Here is a 20,331-nt window from a genome sequence, read left to right as displayed (position 1 = left end):
GACAGATAGGGCAGGATCATGGGACAAATGGGGCAGGATCATGGGACAGACGGGGCAGGATCACGGGACAGATGGGGCAGGATCACGGGACAGATGGGGCAGGATCACGGGACAGATGGGGTAGGATCGAACATCACATGGGGGCAGAATGGATACTCATGAGGGCAGGATTGGAGAACATATGGCTGGAGCCAGGAATGAGATACATGGGGGTCACAATGGGGGATATTATTACCATAAGGGCTAATTAAGGGATATTATTATTGCAATGATGTATTTATTTTATTTTTTAAGGATACTGCTTTAAATGCGGGAGGCGGTACTGTTACTGTGCAGAGCGACACTATATCGCCTTTTTTCTTCATCTGGTGTAGTTTAGAAGTTGAGAAAAAATTAAGTAATGTGTTCTACAAGTGGTGCTCTAGCTAACTGTGTTATTTCCTGCAGAGACAAGCCCTGGCTGGGAGTGATGGCGGTCTGTGCTGGATGAAGATGAAAAGAAAAGATGAAGGACTTTACCTAGTGACGTCACTGGTGAGTCAGTGTTTTACCTGTAGACTGGCACTGTACACTGAATACTATATACAGCAGTCCTGAGTACAATTTCACCAGTGATCACTGTATTACCTTTACACTGATACTATATATAGAGCTCCTGTGTATAATGTCATTGATCACAGTATAACCTGTACAATATATACAGTTCTTATGTGTATAATCAGGGCCGCCATCAGGGCATTACAGCCCTTACTGTTGTATGGGGCCCGGAGATCAGGAGGAAAGAGGAGGGCCCGGAAATGCTGGCTGCTCTGGCCCCGCCCCCCTTTGCTTCAGCTGAGTAGCTCACCGAGAACCTGAGGCAAGGGGGCCAGTCACCGTCACCCCTCACTTATTAACAGTAAGGCCTCTTTACTTTTCACAACTGTGTGCACGGTGCAGCATCTCCCATCTGTCTTCCTCCTTCTCCTCCTCCCAGCTCGTCCTGTCTGGCACCTGCTGGATGCCTTCTTGTCCCTGCACTGCACACACTTCCAGCCTGTGCAGGACAGCGTCTGCACACTCGTGGCTGGAGGGAAGCTGTGTGCAGGACCTCAATCACCCCCTGAACAGGAGGTAAAGAACGGCCTGAATGTGTCTGATTGTTTAGGAGAGTACAGAGGGGAGGCAGGGGCTGCAGTCAGAGACTAGAAGCAGTGATTTACTGACTGTGACCCCGGAGCTTTGTGCTCTCTGGTTGATGTAGGATTCTCATCCACACACAGCACCGGCCAGAGAGCTCAGAGCTGGGGAACACTGGCACTAATCACTAGCTGTATTCTCTGACAGGTTGCCTCATATCATTGATCCTGAGCCCTGAGCCCATCCCCCAGTGAAGACTTTATTCACATAAACTGTACCTGTTGCATTTAACACACAGGTACAATGCATAGACACATAATACATAAATGTATAGTATATCACCAGGGCATTACTGACATGAGGGAGCATCGCCGCAGGAGCACGGCCAGGTAAGAGGAAAGATTTTTTTATTGAAAGCGGCAAGCCCGGGGCAGAATGGGAGACACGGGGGGAACAATGGAGACACGGGGAAGTATGGAGATATGGGGAAGTATGGAGACACAGGGGGAAGTATGGAGACACAGGGGGAAGTATGGAGACACGGGGAAGTATGGAGACACGGGGGAAGTATGGAGACACGGGGGAAGTATGGAGATATGTGGGAAGTATGGAGACACAGGGGGAAGTATGGAGACACAGGGGGAAGTATGGAGACACAGGGGAAGTATGGAGACACGGGGGGAAGTATGGAGACACGGGGGAAGTATGGAGACACGGGGGAAGTATGGAGATATGGGGAAGTATGGAGACACAGGGAAGTATGGAGACACGGGGAAGTATGGAGACACGGGGAAGTATGGAGACACGGGGAAGTATGGAGACACGGGGAAGTATGGAGATATGGGGAAGTATGGAGACACGGGGAAGTATGGAGACACGGGGAAGTATGGAGACACGGGGAAGTATGGAGACACGGGGAAGTATGGAGACACGGGGAAGTATGGAGACACAGGGGGAAGTATGGAGACACAGGGGGAAGTATGGTGACACGGAAGTATGGAGACACGGGGAAGTATGGAGACACGGGAAGTATGGAAACACTGGGAAGTATGGAGACACGGGGCAGAATGGAGAATGAAGAATGGAAACACAGGGAAGTATGGAGACACGCAGCAGAATGGAGATATGGGGAAGTATGGAGACACGGGGAAGTATGGAGACACGGGGAAGTATGGAGATATGGGGAAGTATGGAGACACAGGGGGAAGTATGGAGACACGGGGCAGAATGGAGACACGGGGAAGTATGGAGACACAGGGAAGTATGGAGACACGGGGAAGTATGGAGACACGGGGAAGTATGGAGACACGGGGAAGTATGGAGACACGGGGAAGTATGGAGACACGGGGAAGTAAGGAGACACGGGGAAGTATGGAGACACGGGGAAGTATGGAGACACGGGGGGAACAACGGAGACACGGGGAAGTATGGAGACACTGGGGAAGTATGGAGACACTGGGGAAGTATGGAGACACTGGGGAAGTATGGAGACACTGGGGAAGTATGGAGACACAGGGGGAAGTATGGAGACACGGAAGTATGGAGACACGGGGAAGTATGGAGACACGGGAAGTATGGAAACACTGGGAAGTATGGAGACACGGGGCAGAATGGAGAATGAAGAATGGAAACACAGGGAAGTATGGAGACACGCAGCAGAATGGAGATATGGGGAAGTATGGAGACACGGGGAAGTATGGAGACACGGGGAAGTATGGAGATATGGGGAAGTATGGAGACACAGGGGGAAGTATGGAGACACGGGGCAGAATGGAGACACGGGGAAGTATGGAGACACAGGGAAGTATGGAGACACGGGGAAGTATGGAGACACGGGGAAGTATGGAGACACGGGGAAGTATGGAGACACGGGGAAGTAAGGAGACACGGGGAAGTAAGGAGACACGGGGAAGTATGGAGACACGGGGAAGTATGGAGACACGGGGGGAACAACGGAGACACGGGGAAGTATGGAGACACTGGGGAAGTATGGAGACACTGGGGAAGTATGGAGACACTGGGGAAGTATGGAGACACTGGGGAAGTATGGAGACACGGGGAGTATGGAAACACGGGGGAAGTATGGAGACACGGGGAAGAATGGAGAATGAAGAATGGAAACACGGGGAATATGAAGACACAGGGGGCAGAATGGAGATGTAGGGGGAAGTATGGAGACGGGGAAGTATGGAGACACAGGGGAAAGTATGGAGACATGGGGGAAGTATGGAGACACGGCGGAAGTATGGAGACACGGGGGAAGTATGGAGACACGGGGAAGTAGAGAGACACGGGGAAGTATAGAGACACGGGGAAGTATGGAGACACGGGGAAGTATGGAGACACTGGGGAAGTATGGAGACACAGGGGAAGTATGGAGACACGGGGGAAGTATGGAGACACGGGGAAGTATAGAGACACGGGGAAGTATAGAGACACGGGGAAGTATAGAGACACAGGGAAGTATGGAGACACAGGGAAGTATGAAGACAGAGAAGAATGGAAACGGGGAAGTATGGAGACACGGGGAAGTATGGAGACATGGGGAAGAATGGAAACAGGGAGAATGGAAGTATGGAGACACGGGAAGTATGGAGACACAGGGGGCAGAATGGAGATGCAGGGGGAAGTATGGAGACACAAGGAAGTATGGAGACACAAGGAAGTATGGAGACACAAGGAAGTATGGAGACACAGAGAAGTATGGGGACACGGGGAAGTATGGAGACACGGGGAAGTATGGAAACGCAGGGAAGTATGGAGGCACAGGGGGCAGAATGGAGACACAGAAGTATGGAGACACAGGGAAGTATGGAGACACGGGGAAGAATGGAGACATGGGAAGTATGCAGACACAGGGAAGTATGGAGACACGGGGAAGAATGGAGACATGGGAAGTATGGAGACACAGGGAAGTATGGAGACACGGGGAAGAATGGAGACATGGGAAGTATGGAGACACAGGAGGAAGTATGGAGACACGGGGCAGGATGCGAGACATGGTAGGATGGGAGACACGGGGGCAGGATGGGAAACACAGGGGGCAGGATGGGAGACACGGGGGCAGGATGGGAGACATGGGGCAGGTTGGGGGGTAGGATGGGAGACACGAGGCAGGATGGAGACAGATGGGGCAGGATGGAAACATGGGGCAGGTTGGAGACATGGGGCAGGATGGAGACAGATGTGGCAGGATCATGGGTCAGGATGGAGACAAATGGGGCAGGATCATGGGGCATGATCATGAGGCAGGATGGGGCAGGTCCAAGGGGCAGGATGGAGACAGAAGGGGCAGGATGGAGACACATGGTGCAGGATCATGGGGCAGGATGGAGACACATGGTGCAGGATCATGGGGCAGGATGGAGACACATGGGGCAGGATCATGGGGCAGGATGGAGACACATGGTGCAGGATCATGGGGCAGGATGGAGACACATGGTGCAGGATCATGGGCAGGATGGATATAATAAAGACAGATGGGACAGGATCACGGGACAGATAGGGCAGGAGCATGGGACAAATGGGGCAGGATCATGGGACAGACGGGGCAGGATCACGGGACAGATGGGGCAGGATCACGGGACAGATGGGGCAGGATCACGGGATAGATGGGGTAGGATCGAACATCACATGGGGGCAGAATGGATACTCATGAGGGCAGGATTGGAGAACATATGGCTGGAGCCAGGAATGAGATACATGGGGGTCACAATGGGGGATATTATTACCATAAGGGCTAATTAAGGGATATTATTATTGCAATGATGTATTTATTTTATTTTTTAAGGATACTGCTTTAAATGCGGGAGGCGGTACTGTTACTGTGCAGAGCGACACTATATCGCCTTTTTTCTTCATCTGGTGTAGTTTAGAAGTTGAGAAAAAATTAAGTAATGTGTTCTACAAGTGGTGCTCTAGCTAACTGTGTTATTTCCTGCAGAGACAAGCCCTGTCTGGGAGTGATGGCGGTCTGTGCTGGATGAAGATGAAAAGAAAAGATGAAGGACTTCACCTAGTGACGTCACTGGTGAGTCAGTGTTTTACCTGTAGACTGGCACTGTACACTGAATACTATATACAGCAGTCCTGAGTACAATTTCACCAGTGATCACTGTATTACCTTTACACTGATACTATATATAGAGCTCCTGTGTATAATGTCATTGATCACAGTATAACCTGTACAATATATACAGTTCTTATGTGTATAATGTCACTGTTGATCACTGTATTACCTGTAGACTAATACTGTATACAGACCTCCTGTGTATAATGTAATCTGGATCACTGTATTACCCGTACACTATACATTGTATACAGCGCTGCTGTGTATAATGTCACCGGTGAACACTGCTGTATTACCTGTACACTGACCCTATATACAGAGCTCCTGTGTATAATGTCACCGATAATCACTGTATTACCTCTACACAGACACTGCATACTAAGTACAGATCTAGTGTGTATAATAACACGTATGGTGAGATTAGTATTGTGTTTTTTTTTATTAATGATCAGTATTGTAGGCTCAGTCACTATGTGGTGGTAATATGTTGTCCGGCCATGGTGCGGCAGTATTTGTTTCTTGCTTGTGCTATTTGGTCACTATGTGGTGGTAATATGTGATCTGGACAAGGCGTGTCGGTATTTTTTTCTTGTATGTAGTATTAGAGGTCTCTATGTGGTGGTAATATAGTGTCTGATCATGGTGAGGTAGTATTTGTCCCTTGTATGTGATATTATTGGTCCTTTTAAGAATTGAAAAACAAATAAAAATATACCTAGATTGTATTGCTTATTTTAACAAATGATTAATAGGTTGTAGTAGAGTAGGGCCCGACCAAAAGAGTCTACCTTGTCGTGGTGGTGGCGGCTTAAAAAATTGTTTGACAAAACAAAAGCTGCCGGCTATATGTGTGATCTGGTGATGGGAACTGTTAATGTGTGATTGGTGAGAAGTGGAGTTTTTCCAAAAGAGTGGTGGGGCTGTGGCCAGTTTGAGGGGTGGAGGCGGGGCTGGGGTGGAGCCTGGGCGGAGTCTCGGGGGGGCCCTGAAAATTTTGCCAGTATGGGGCCTCAAAATTCTTAGTGGCAGCCCTGAATCTGATCTACAGGAGCAGGGGTATATTCTGGATATAAACTGGACTAGTCCAATTTGTACCCCGGGGTATGGTTTGGGCTAGGCCAGAATATACCCGGGGTATAATCTGGCCCAGAGGGGTATAAACTGGACTAGTCCAATTTATACCCTGGGGTATAGTTTGGGCTAGGCCAGAATATACCCGGGGTATAATCTGGCCTAGGCCACTTTAACCCCGGGTGTATTCTGGGCGGGGGGTTAATATGGCCTTTTACACCGGCTTACCAGTCCCGCCGCTGGAAGTCTCGCGGTCCCTGCAGTTCTCGCGGTAAGATAAGTTCTCGCAATAACTTAGCTTACCGCAAGAACTGCCATGCACGTGACCGGGGGTTATCTTCGGTCACACTAGGCTGGTTCTCACAGTCAGCTGAGAGTTATCGCCACCCATCATCTACAAGCTCTGCTATGTCTGGATGTCAGGCATCCAGATGTAGCAGAGCTGGACTTGTCGTGGGACACTCGTTATTAAGGACTAAGTCGGACTCTGTTGGTTTATTAATTTTCTAGGAGACGAGGGCTTCGCATGAATTGAGCGTATAATAAAAATATGGTCAAAACTGTGTGGTGTTTTATTTCATTAAAATACTTAATTCTGCATGTGTGTGTGTTTTATTAACCCTTTAACATCTATAGGATTAGTAATGGTAGGTATCCTATTGACGCCTCTCCATTACTAAGCCGGCTTAATGTCACCTTACAAAGGTGATATTAATACTTTATTACCCCATATCCCACCGCTACTCGGGAGTGGGAAGATATAGACTAAGCGCCAGAATTGGCGCATCTTACAGATGCACCATTTCTGGGGCGGCTGGGGGCTGGTATTTGTAGCCGGGGAAGGGCAATATCCATGGCCCCTCTCCAGGCTATGAATAACAGCCTGCAGTTGTCTGCGTAGCCTTTCTGGCTATAAATTATAGGGGGACCCCATGTCATTTTTTGCGGGGGTCCCCCTATTTTTATAGCCAGTAAAGGATAAATATTCAGCTGCGGGCGGATATTCATAGCCTGGGATGATCCATTGGTATTAAACCCTTCCCAGGCTACAAAGCTGTCGGCTTTCCCTCTCTGGTGCAGAAAATTGTGCAGGAGCCCACGCCATTTTTTTTTCTATTTTTTTTTTTAATTAAACATATTGTTTTTAAGGCCAGGGTCACACTTGTGAGAAACTCACATGAGTCTCTCGCCTCAATACCCGTCACTGCCGCTGGCACTCGGGACAGGAGCGTTCAGCTACATAGAAATACATGCAGCCGCACACTCCGGTCCCCTCCGTCAGTCCCTGCACTACTGCAGTTCACCCGTCAGTCCCTGTGTCCCTGCAATTCCTCCGTCAGTCCCTGTTCTGCTGCAGTACACCCGTCAGTCCCTGTGTCTCTGCTATACCTCCGTTGGTCCCTGTGTCACTGCTTTACCTCCGTCAGTCCCTGTGTCACTGTTTTACCTCTGTCTGCCCCTGTCTCTCTGCATTGCTTCGGCACGGTCTGTGTTTCTGCAGTGTTCCCGTTATACCCACCAGTTTTGTCTCTCTGCAGTACTCTCCTGTGGTCCAAAAAACCTCCGCCACTTCTTGGTCTTCTCCCGTCCTGGTCCTCCAGCTGCCGTGGCAATAGTCCCTCACGGGCCTGCCCCTAACTCTCCCTGTATAGGGGAAGGTCTATCTGGTCAGCTTGTCCATGGGGGGTTCGTCGTCGCGGTCTAGAGGGTCCACTTCCCGTTTTCCCTCTTAGAATCATCACAGTATAACCAGGCCATGGACCCCGCTGGTGTCTCCGCCACTCAAAAGGAGTTACGTTTTTTGCGGGAGAACCATACTAGAATCATGTCTTTTCTCAAGAACATGGAGTCTCGTCTCGCGGCATTACAGTCTACCGACCCAGGTAACACTACTCAGTTGGCGGCTCTTCATCAAGAGTTAAGTCAACAACTGGACACTCAGTCCCATATTTAGAATTTTATAGCCTATGTCGATAATCGGCTTCTCTCCCTTCAGACTGCCGCTTCTGCTCCTGCTCAGGGGTCCGCTCCACAGCCCTCGCCCCGTCTTGCTAGGCCACCTCGGTATGCTGGAGATCCTAAAATATGTCGTGGGTTTCTCAACCAGTGTCAATTACTCTTTGAATTATCCCCGCTTCTGTACCCAACTGACCGAGCTAAGGTGGCTTTTGTGGTGTTCCATTTGGAGGGCAAAGCTTTGGCTTGGGTGAACCCTCTTTGGGAGCTAAATGATCCTGTCATTTCTCTACTTGCTCTATTTTTAGACACCTTTCGCAAGGTGTTTGATGAACCTGGTCGTCTGGTGTCGACTACTGAGTCCCTTTTCAACCTTAGTCAGGGGACCCTTTCTGTAGCTCAATATGCCATCCGTCTCCATTTTGGCAAGGTTTGTCTTCTCGTATTAAGGATGAGCTGGCAGGACGGGATACTCCTTCTGCTTTAGATGACCTTATCTCTTTGGCGACTCGCATTGATTTGTGGTTCCAAGAGCGTTCTCAAGAGGTTGTCAGAGAGAGGAGACCTCCTCATTTATCCTCCGTCACACATGGTACTTCTTTTTCCCAAACCACTGCAGCTTCTTCCTCTTCTTCCTCTGAGCCTATGCAGGTTGATCGCCTCAAGCCCGCCGAACAATGCCGAAAGGAGAAACTTTCACAGGGCTTATGCTTTCATTGTGGCAGTGCTTCTCATCTTCTGCGTTCCTGTCCCCGGAAGTCGGGAAACGCCTCCGCCTAGGTCAGGTAAGAGAGGCCTCCCTAGGTAGCCATGATTCTTCTCCACATTTGATTTTGTCTGTCATTTTACACATGGGTTCCAGTCGCTTCTCTCTTGAGGCTTATGTAGATTCTGGTGCCGCTGGGAATTTTGTTCAACTTGAGCTGGTCGAGAAGCTTGGGATTCCTGTCAGATCCTTGGAGGTTCCGAGACAAATGGCTTCTGTCGATGGTCAGCCTTTGCGGGAGGTCGTTTCTTCTGTCATCGAGGAGATTGAGATACAAATTGGAGCTCTACATCGAGAAAAGTTGGCATTTTATGTTTTACCGTCTTTATCCCATGCTTTTCTTTTATGACTCCCCTGGCTAAGAAATCATGAACCTACTCTGAATTGGCGTACTGGGGACGTCCTATCCTGGGGACAGTTTTGTCAAAACAGATGCCTGCTTCCCAGAACTAGCGAATCTACCTGCGGCTTATCACTCTTTTTCAGACGTTTTCAACAAAAAGGAAGCAGAAGTCTTACCTCGCATCGCTCATACGACTGTCCGATAGATCTTGTATCCAGCTCTACTCCTCCTAGAGGTTGTATTTTTCCTCTGTCACCCTCCGAGACTCAAGCCATGTCTGAATACGTTCAAGAAAATCTGGCCAGAGGCTTTATACGGAAGTCCTCCACTCCTGCAGGCGCTGTTTTTGTCTTCGTCAAGAAGAAGGACGGTTCCCTTCGTCCCTGCATTGATTACGGGTGAAGCGCATCCCTAGAGGTTTATGGGTTCCTCTGCACCCCACACTATTCAAAGAGTCACCTGATTTTTGTGCCAAATTTGAGCACATCCTTAACAAGTGTTCTCTGGATTTAATCGAACATCTCCAACGGGCCATCACCATTAACTCTGAAAAAATCAAAACTATTGAAGCCTAGCTATCCACAACGGGCACACCAGATGAACTAAACTCCCTCAAGGTTGAAATCCAGGAACGCATCAACCGTCACAAAAGAGACATTGAGATAAGGAAACGCAACAAGTTTGCAAGGGACGCAGAAGATTATAAGAACAACAGGGTGTATAGATGACAGGACAGCTCTCAGCGTTCAAATGCACGTATAAACCATCTTACTTCCTCAGATCTCTCTACCTCAGGGTGGGATCACGAACAAGGACCATCTTCCTTGGTTCCACTCCCTCCTTTTTTAGGACAATGCCGATACCCCAGAAGAAAACCAGACGGGGACAGAAATGTAAGAAGTAACCAGGACTCAACACGATCCACCAGATCGAAGGTATGGGAAACCTGGTGATTAATATATTATCTAGAACTCTTAACGTTGCTGAACATTCCCTATTACAGAAGGGTCTCTCCTTTTGTCCGTCATATTGTTGTCGCACATTCGACCTGGACATGGACCTGCAATGCTTTTTCCGCCTGATTCGGTTGAAGGCACACTTCTCTACCACACCTCTTGCTAGTGACACCAATACTGCATCAATTATTCCCAGACTACTGTCTTCCACTAGTTTGGGACTACGCACAAAGAGTCACTTCAGACCCCACACTCCTCCCATCCAGTGGAAACTTTTATTAATTTTGTACAAGATTAATTTTTGTCTCTCAAAAATGACATTGAAAAGGGTACCCTCTTCTATCCCCCTAATCTTACCACAGAGGAAAGACACTCATTGTAGCCTCCACTGACTCACTACTATCTCCGATTTCCAAGTATCTGGAGAAAATCAACACTCCATTGATACAACAATCTAAATCATTTCTGTTGGACACTAGTTCTTTTCTCCAACTTATCCATGATACCAATCACATACCTGTTGATGCTCTCTTAGTGACCCTGGACGTCAGGGATTTGTACACCTCTATTCCCCATGTCGAGGGTATCAATTCTGTACGCCGCTTCCCTCGCTCAACTTACAGGCTCCCGCAGCCTCTACATGCTTGATGGTCACTTGTGGTCACCGCCCCACACCAACAGCATTGGCTATAAGCCAGAGTGGATACTTGCATACACTGCGGTACAGTGTGGCGGCCTCCCTCTTCCCTTATCCTTTTTCTACACGATTCGTGTAATACTTCTCCTATTAAACTCCACTACATTTGCTAGGAATAGCACGTGACTGATGAAAGTCCACATGGACTGAAACGTTTCAAGTGCTACAAATAAATGCACTATTGGATACTTAAGTTGAGTGCTAGACTTTATTTGATATAGATTCGATGGTTTGGGAACCTCGTCATTAGCACCACTTTGTAGCTGTGCACACGGTGTTTATCCTCGTAGTTGTGGACCGTTTTTCTAAAATGGCACATTTCATTGCTCTTCCTGGTCTGCCTTCGGCTCCTGAATTGGCGAAGATTTTTGTTCAACATATTTTTCGCATTCATGGTCTTCCACAGCACATTGTTTCTGACGGGAGTTCAGTTCACCGCTTGATTCTGGAGATCTCTCTGCAATTCATTGAACATTTCGCTTGATTTTTCTTCGGCCTATCATCCACAGTCCAACGGCCAAGTAGAGCATACCAATCAGATCCTGGTTTCTTATCTCCGGCATTTCTCCAACGCTCATCAGAATGATTGGTCTTACTTACTACCATGGGCCGAGTTTTCTTTTAATAACCACACCAGCGAAGCCTCTACCAAATCTCCATTTTTTGTCGTCTACAGAAAACATCCTGGTCTTCCTCTACCGGTTCCTCCTGTCTCTTCTGTGCCGGCAGCAGATCTTCTGTCTAGAGAATTCTCCAGGGTCTGGCAGGAGACCAAGTCTGCTCTCGAACTAGCTCAGCAAAGGATGAAGAGGCATGCAGACAAAAGGCGTCTCGATTCCCCTGTATTCCATCCTGGAGATAAGGTCTGGCTTTCTTCTAGATTTATTCGCCTTAAAATCCCTTCACATAAACTGGGTCCCCGTTATATTGGTCCTTTCAAGGTTTTGGCACGTATTAACAACGTTTCTTACAAACTTAAGTTACCTGCCTCTCTTCGTATCCCTAATTCCTTTCATGTATCTCTCCTTAAGACTGTAGTTTTTAATCGGTTTCATTCCTCGACTCTTTCTCCACCTTCACCAGTTTCCGCAGACAATGTTTTTGAGGTTAAGGACATCTTGGACATGAAAAAAAATAGAGGTAGAACTTTGTTTTTAGTCGACTGGAAGAGTTTCGGTCCTGAGGAGAGATCCTGGGAGCTTCGAGAGAATATTCAGGCTCCTCGAATTTTAGCTAAGTTTCTTTCTGGCCTAAAGAAGAAGGAGGGGTGTAAAGACGGGGGTACTATCATACCGCCGCTGCCGCCTCCCCTGCCCTGTCATACTTACCCATCTTCGGCATCCCGGCGCACCTCTCCTTCTGCAGCGTCCTTCCCTCCGCGCTCGCTCCTGGCCTCTGCTTCCCATGCGCGCGCGCATACCAGGTTCAGTGCTGCGCGCGCGCTTCTGTCGCCGCTCCTCTTCGTCTCCTCTTTTGTCCTGGAGGACTAGGACCCGGAAGTCGGTGCTCCTTATTGTCCTCTCTATGGTTCTGGAGGACTGGTACCCGGAAGTGCTCCGATGCCTAGGTATTTAAAATGCTTCCTGCCGTCCCTCTGTGCCTGGTTATCATTTGTTCCTTCATGTGCTCCTGGCCTCCCCTGGTCTCTGTGAGTTCATCTCCCTCTGACTAAGGGTTTAAGGGTTCCTGTCTTTCCAGTACCTTGCCAGCCTCTGCGTTCCCTCAGTGCCTCCGTCAGTCCATGCACTGCTACAGTTCACCCGTCAGTCCCTGTGTCCCTGCAATTCCTCCGTCAGTCCCTGTTCTGCTGCAGTACACCCGTCAGTCCCTGCTATACCTCCGTCGGTCCCTGTGTCACTGCTTTACATCCGTCAGTCCCTGTGTCACTGCTTTACCTCTGTCTGTCCCTGTCTCTCTGCATTGCTTCGGCATGGTCTGTGTTTCTGCAGTGTTCCCGTTATACTCACCAGTTCTGTCTCTCTGCAGTACTCTCCTGTGGTCCTACTATCTCTGCCTCTTCTTGGTCTTCTCCCATCCTGGCCCTCCAGCTGCCGTGGCGATAGTCCCTCACGGGCCTGCCCCTAACTCTCCCTGTATAGGGGGAGGTCTATCTGGTCAGCTCGTCCGTGGGGGGTTCGTTGTCGCGGTCTACAGGGTCCACTTCCCGTTTTCCCTCTTAGAATCGTCACATAGGGTAGAACGTGGGAAAGCAGGGATTACCTAAGGATGCTGTGTGGCCGCACGGACCTCCATACAGCATCCTCAGATAATCCCTGCTTCTTCACATCCTACCCTAGAGTGATCCATAAGTTTCTATCAGCCATTTTATCGCCAGTATTAGTGTTGGCAGTAAGTATTTTAATCCTTCCCTATCTCTCCATGTCAAAACTCATTACTCTGAACACCTAACCAGCACAAATTATTTTACTAATTTGTCCCTTTCTATCTATATGGTTTATATCCTAATTTGCAACAGGTTTCCCTATGTGCATATACAAGTGCCGCTATATATTAATTTCTACCTCTAGAAATGATATAAATCGTCCGGTAATTGTACCGGCCTGCAGAATAAATCAGTATTATCGCTTTTACCGCATAGTAAACAGCACACAAATAAATAATAACAATAATTGAATTGCTGTTTTTCTTCTTTCTGTGTCTAAGGAATCTGAATATAAAGCGATCAAAAAACATCATGTGTCCTAAAATGGTACAAAAAAAATCTCTAACTCGTCACACGAAAAATAAGCCCTCATTTACTCTACCTCCTAAAGATCAGAATAAGGCCGGTGTCCCATTAGTCTATAGCATCCGATAATTCTCTCTGTGCTCCGATCCTCTCGCATAAGAGAATGGGCAACACTGGTGATGAGGAAAAGGAGAAAGTAATTTAGTCATTTTCTCTGCTGGAGGCGTCGGCAGGAATCACACTGCACTCAGGTGATATCCGAATTCAGTGCAATGTTTCACATGCACCCAGGCTCGGACTGGCCCACCGGAGAGCCGGAGGATTCTCCGGTGGGCCCAGGCACTGACACCTGCTGGCATACTGGCCAGCAGCTGCCTAGGGCCCCCACTGCTCCAGGCGCCACCAGCCAGTGGCTATGGGGCCCCTGAGTCAAGGGGGCCCGCCCTGTGCCAGTAGCAGCAGCTGGAGACAGGATCCTGTCCCCGCTGCTAAAGCAAAATGAATATTCTCGCTTCCCCACGCCCCTATGGGCGTGGAGAGGCATGAATACCATTTCTCTTTAACCCCTTTCTGACCTTGGACGGGATAGTACGTCCAAGGTCAGATCCCCTGCTTTGAAGCAGGGCTCCGCGGTGAGCCCGCACCAAAGCCGGGACATGTCAGCTGTTTTGAACAGCTGACATGTGCCCGTAATAGGCACGGGCAGAATCGCGATCTGCCCGCACCTATTAACTAGTTAAATGCCGCTGTCAAACGCAGACAGTGGCATTTAACTACCGCTTCCGGCCGGGCGGCCGGAAATGACGTCATCGCCGACCCCCGTCACATAATCGGGGGTCGGCGATGCGTGTCCATTGTAACCATAGAGGTCCTTGAGACTTCTATGGTTACTGATCGCCGGTGGCTGTGAGCGCCACCCTGTGGTCGGTGCTCACAGCACACCTCCATTTCTGCTACATAGCAGCGATCAGCAGATCGCTGCTATGTAGCAGAGGCGATCAAGTTGTGCCTGCTTCTAGCCTCCCATGGAGGCTATTGAAGCATGGCAAAAGTAAAAAAAAAAGTTGAAAAAAATGTTAAAAAAATAAAAAAAATATAAAAGTTTAAATCACCCCCCTTTCGCCCCAACCAAAATAAATCAATAAAAAAAATCAAATCTACACATATTTGGTATCGCCGCGCTCAGAATCGCCCAATCTATTAATTAAAAAAAAGCATTAACCTGATCGCTAAACAGCGTAGCGGGAAAAAAATTTGAAACACCAGAATTACGTTTTTTTGGTCGCCGCGCCATTGCATTAAAATGCAATAACGGGCGATCAAAAGAACATGTCTGCACCTAAATGCTATCATTAAAAACATCATCTCGGCATGCAAAAAATAAGCTCTCAACTGACCCCAGATCACGAAGAATGGAGACGCTACGAGTATCGGAAAATGACGCAATTTTTTTTTTTTTAGCAAAGTTTGGAATTTTTTTTCACCACTTAGATAAAAAATAACCTAGTCATGTTAGGTGTCTACGAACTCGTACTGACCTGGAGAATCATATTGTCAAGTCAGTTTTAGCATTTAGTGAACCTAGCAAAAAAGCCAAACAAAAAACAAGTGTGGGACTGCACTTTTTTTGCAATTTCACCGCACTTGGAATTTTTTTCCTGTTTTCTAGTACACGACATGCTAAAACCAATGATGTCGTTCAAAAGTACAACTCGTCCCGCAAAAAATAAGCCCTCACATGGCCAAATTGACGGAAAAATAAAAAAGTTATGGCTTTGGGAAGGAGGGGAGTGAAAAACGAACACGGAAAAACGAAAAATCCCACGGTCATTAAGGGGTTAATAGCGGGCAATGTTGGCTGCAGGCTGCAGCTAACAGTGCCCACATGTAAAGCCCCACCACCGCACCACACAAACACAAAGCACTGCACCACATACACACACATGCAGGCACACAGACTCACACAGAGCAGCTCACCTCTTGGTGTCCTGCTTCCTGTCTGAGACAGCCCAGCTGGATGGCTTCATCATCCAGCGTGCTGTCTCAGTCAGAAAACTTCCAGCAAGGAAGAGGCTGCTGGGATGAGCTGCTGCGGGGAAGTGAGCTATGCTGTGTGCCTGTGTGTGTGTGTGCCTGCCTGCGTGTGTGTGTGCCTGTGTGTGTGTGCCTGTATGTGAGAGTGTGTGTGCCTGCGTGTGTGTGTGATGAGCTGCTGCTGCGGTGAGGTGTGTGTGGTGGTGAAGGACAATGATATTGGTGGGGGGAGACAATGATGGAGGTGATAGGCAATGATGGTGGTGGAGGAGACAATGATGGAGGTGATGGGCAATGATGGTGGTGGGGGAGACAATGATTAAGGTGATGGGCAATGATGGTGGTGGGGAGACATTAATGAAGGTGATGGGCAATGATGGAGGTGATAGGCAATGGAGGTGATAGGCAATGATGGTCGGGAGGCAATGATGGAGGTGATGGGCAATGATGGTGGTGGGGGAGGCAATGATGGAGGTGATGGGCAATGATGGAGGTGATAGGCAATGATGGTGGGGGAGGTGTTGTGAATTCTGCTTCTGGGCTCCCTCAGGTGGTTGTAGGTGGTAATGCAGTTGTGCCTGGGCTGCAGTCCTGGACAGGTGTATCTGCTAATTGCAATTCTGACTGGGGTATTTAGGTTTGCTGGACTCATTAGTCCTTTCTAGTTGTCAATGTTTCTTGTGAAGTGTTGGATCCCTATCTGGTTTCTAATGCTTAGCTGCCAATTCAGCAAAGATAAGTGTCTGTTTCTTTTTCCATGGCACACAAGCTGTGTGCTTGTTTTTTGATTGCACTCCTGCTCTGAGTGTATTTTTCTCTGTAGTTGCAGATATACGTTCCACATCTTTAGTTGGATGGAGGGATTTTTTGTATAATCTGCTGTGGATATTTTTGGAAGGGTTTTAATACTGACCGCACAGAACTCTGTCCTATCCTTTCCTATTTTAGCTAGAGTGGCCTCTTGTGCTAAATCCTGTTTTTCTGCCTGTGTGCGTCTTTCCTCTCCTGCTCACAGCCAATATTTGTGGGGGGCTGCCTATCCTTTGGGGTTTTGCTCTGAGGCAAGATAGTATTCCTATTTCCATCTTTAGGGGTATTTAGTCCTCCGGCTGTGACGAGGTGTCTAGGTTTTGTTAGGTACATCCCACGGCTACTTCTAGCTGCGGTGTTAAGATCAGGATTTGCGGTCAGTATAGTTACCACTTACTCCAGTGTAAGTTTTCATGCTGCTCCAAGGTCACCGGATCATAACAGGGAGGCAATGATGGAGGTGATAGGCAATGATGGTGGGGAGGCAATGATGGAGGTGATGGGCAATGATGGAGGTGATAGGCAATGATGGGGGTGATGGGCAATGATGGTGGTGGGGGAGGCAATGATGGAGGTGATGATGGAGGTGATGAAGGAGGTGCTGAAATGGACAATGATGGTGGGGAAGGAGGCAATGAGGGGGCTACCCCAACCCTTGCTACATAATTAACTATACGTGAACTATCTTATATTATACCCTAATATTAGCGCTTTTTACCCCGCAATTGGTGGTCTTGTATCTATTTCTATGTAGCTATATAGTGGGCCCCAAGAATGATTTTCTCTGGTGGGCCCAAGGCGCTCTAGTCCGACGCTGCATGCACCTATAGATTTGTATAGGTGCATGTGGAGCGCCCCAAAGGGCTGTGGGGTACTCGGTACCGGGTCCTTCGGTTCTCAAGGGGGATGTCACGGTGGTTGAACCGGTCCATGGCCCTCGGGAGGACCGTTAATAAAAGGGAAAGGTCTTTAAAGGGGAAATGTTCGTGACGCCACCTGTGGCATTCGGTCAGGGTGACCGACGCTGCTTAGGGGTCCGCTGGGGCGATGTTATGGCAGCTAGATGGTATACCTTCCCACAGGTGAAGTATGTCCCCAGGGCTTCCCAGTGTGTAGGTGGTGAATGGTGTAAAAGCGCAGCGAAGAACGAGGACACAAGGTTGCAGTCTCTTTACCTTTACTGAAGGCTTCAGCATCCACAGTCCAGAGCTCCAGACCACAGGGCAGGCAGAGTCCGGCCGGTCTGAAGGCAAATCCAGAGTCCCCTTATCCAGGTGGAAATCAGTAGCCCTCCTCTAGCGCCTGGGTGTTGTAGTGCCTTCCTGCTAAGCTTCTCGGTAAGGTCCTCACAACTGTTGTAGATGTTATATCTCTCTCTGTCCCCCAGATGGATAGGAACAAACCCGTATGACTGGTGGCCTGGGGCTTTTTACAGGGACTCTAGCACGCCCCGGCCCCCACAAGTTGCTACCGTGCCTCCTGGGTATAGTTCGGGCAGGTAGTATGGAATTCGCTATCCTGCCAGTCTCTGGAGCAAGGCATGGAGACGATTGCTCCGTCGGTGTTCCGGCTACCGGATCCTGCACCTCAGAAGGAGCCAGCCTGCGTAGGGCAGAACTCCTTCTGGTTTCCTCTCCTTTTGCTATGACTTCGCTTCTCACCCTCTATAATACAATTCACTGTTTATGTCTCTTTCTTAGGATGCTGCAGCATCGGTAGGCAGTCGCAGCTCCGTGGCCTTCTGTCTAGGCCTCTGACAGTATCCCACCCCTGTCAGGGACCAACTACCTGAGCTAAGCTCAGATAGCAGCTCACTGAGTGAAGCCCAGCAAGCTTCTGACTAACTTCCTATCCAGACCACCAGTTTTACCTAATTGTGAAGAGTGCCCTAATAAATAGGCGCATGGCTCCCCCTGGTGGACTGGAGTGTAAAGTGTGTTGCATAGTTTGTGATACCTGGTAAAGTGATCTCCTTTATTGCATTCAGATGTAACATCACTCCCCCCTAGAGGGAAATGATATTACTGCAACGACCAGGACCCTGGGGCGCTGTACTCCCCTCCGTTAAATCCAGTACTCCGGGACTGGGAAAAGAAAACAACAATACATTAGCAAAAAGACATGCAATTTTTGAAATGCTATAAAACAATTTAATATATACTAAGCTTCTATTTATGTGAGGTGAGGTCACTTGAACATTGCAAACAATAACATGTTTACACTGTGCGTGCAACTTTAAGCCAAGTAGGAAACAGTTATTAACTAGCTATGAAACATAATTACCCATACAGGTATATTATCTATCAAGTGCAAATGCAACATTCTATCTTTATTCTAGTGCAAAACAATTATTCTTTTCTAAGTGCAAAATTTATTAACTAACTAACCAACTAATTAGCTAACTAACCCACACGGGTTCACTTTATTTAAACGCAGGACAGTCTAGCAACCCCCACAGGCTCACTGCACCCTCCTTCAACTTCATTCACAAGTACACCATATCAGACTATCAAAATTTATCTCTATAATGGTAACTACGTCCTATCAGTTATGTAAAAACACAATTCTATCTAACTATTCAATATTGGCAAACATTATCACTTTTAAGTGAAGTGCAGCAAGTAAACATTCCCTTTAAGGGCAAAGTCAAGTCTTTTCTGAGGTAGTGCAAAGTATTAATCACATCATCAATATTCAAGTCAGTTTAGCAACAAAGGTGACGTGATGTGAGGGACCCGTGACGAACCCCCAACGTTGGGTTGGGTGGGCTTCAAGACGTGTATCCTGACCCTGAATTCTGCAACACCAATGGGTTTTTCTTCAGGTCTGTAAAATAAAGCAGTTCTTACAGCAAGATTAACAGCAGTTTCTGGTAGAGGCAGTCTCTGTAAAAGCCTCCTTTGTAAAACCAGTAGGACGCACCTTTAAGAAGGTGCAAACTATATACAAGGACAGTTTGTGATCATGCGCAGTTCATTATTCTGCAATTCGTGGAAACAATGATGAAACTTGTGCAAAACTGATGCAAAAGTGAGGATCCCTTTAAGCAGGGGACCCCTTTAAGAGTTAACCCTAGATGGGTTTAAAGTAGGAAAAGGAAATGTTTGTGAACTATGTACAATTTTTTCAGTGTTCTGTTACTGTAATTCTGGAGGTAGCACTGGTGGAGGTAGCCCTGTTGGATACTGGCAGCTACCAGGTGCAACATAGGGGGCTTCCTCACTCCAGATGGGGGTCTGAGTGCCCACTGAGTTCCGCTCGGGTAACCTTAGCACAGGTGACCGTTGTAGTTGGCTCAGTAGCCACGACAGTTTCCGTGATAGTGACAGTGCATACAGTGATCCTAGTGAAAGTGCAAGTAGGCGTGACAGTAGTGGTGGTAGTAGTGGCAGTGGTCTTGACACATGGTGGCGCTGTTGTCACGGGAGACAGCATAGCTGGAGTTTTAGCATGGTGCTTCTTAGTGTCCCTTTGCTTATGTACAATCAGGGCAAACAGCCTTTCTCACCAAAATGCCTGGTGTACGTGACATTGTCTCCCGGGTACAAGTCTCTGTCTGGATGTCCTTCCCAGAGGTGAGATTCCACATCCCTTCGATTAACAAAGACCTCCGCATAGAGTCCCTGTTCCTTGATAAAACCCCAACCTCCTTGTAGTTTGAATGTGACTACTGTGCCCTGCTTACGCGGGGCCTGGTTAGTGGTGCGGTCCTTGCGGGCCTGGGTTTTAACCTGTAAGTCTCTTTTGTCAAAGGCTCTACTCTGGGCCTGATGTTTTTCCTCCGTTTCTTCCCACTTGCGGGCGAGCTGGGCCTGGTAGTC

The sequence above is a fragment of the Ranitomeya imitator genome, chromosome 1 (assembly GCF_032444005.1).
Source record: "Ranitomeya imitator isolate aRanImi1 chromosome 1, aRanImi1.pri, whole genome shotgun sequence".
Classification (NCBI taxonomy): domain Eukaryota; kingdom Metazoa; phylum Chordata; class Amphibia; order Anura; family Dendrobatidae; genus Ranitomeya; species Ranitomeya imitator.
Note: the sequence above shows the minus strand (reverse complement) of the source record.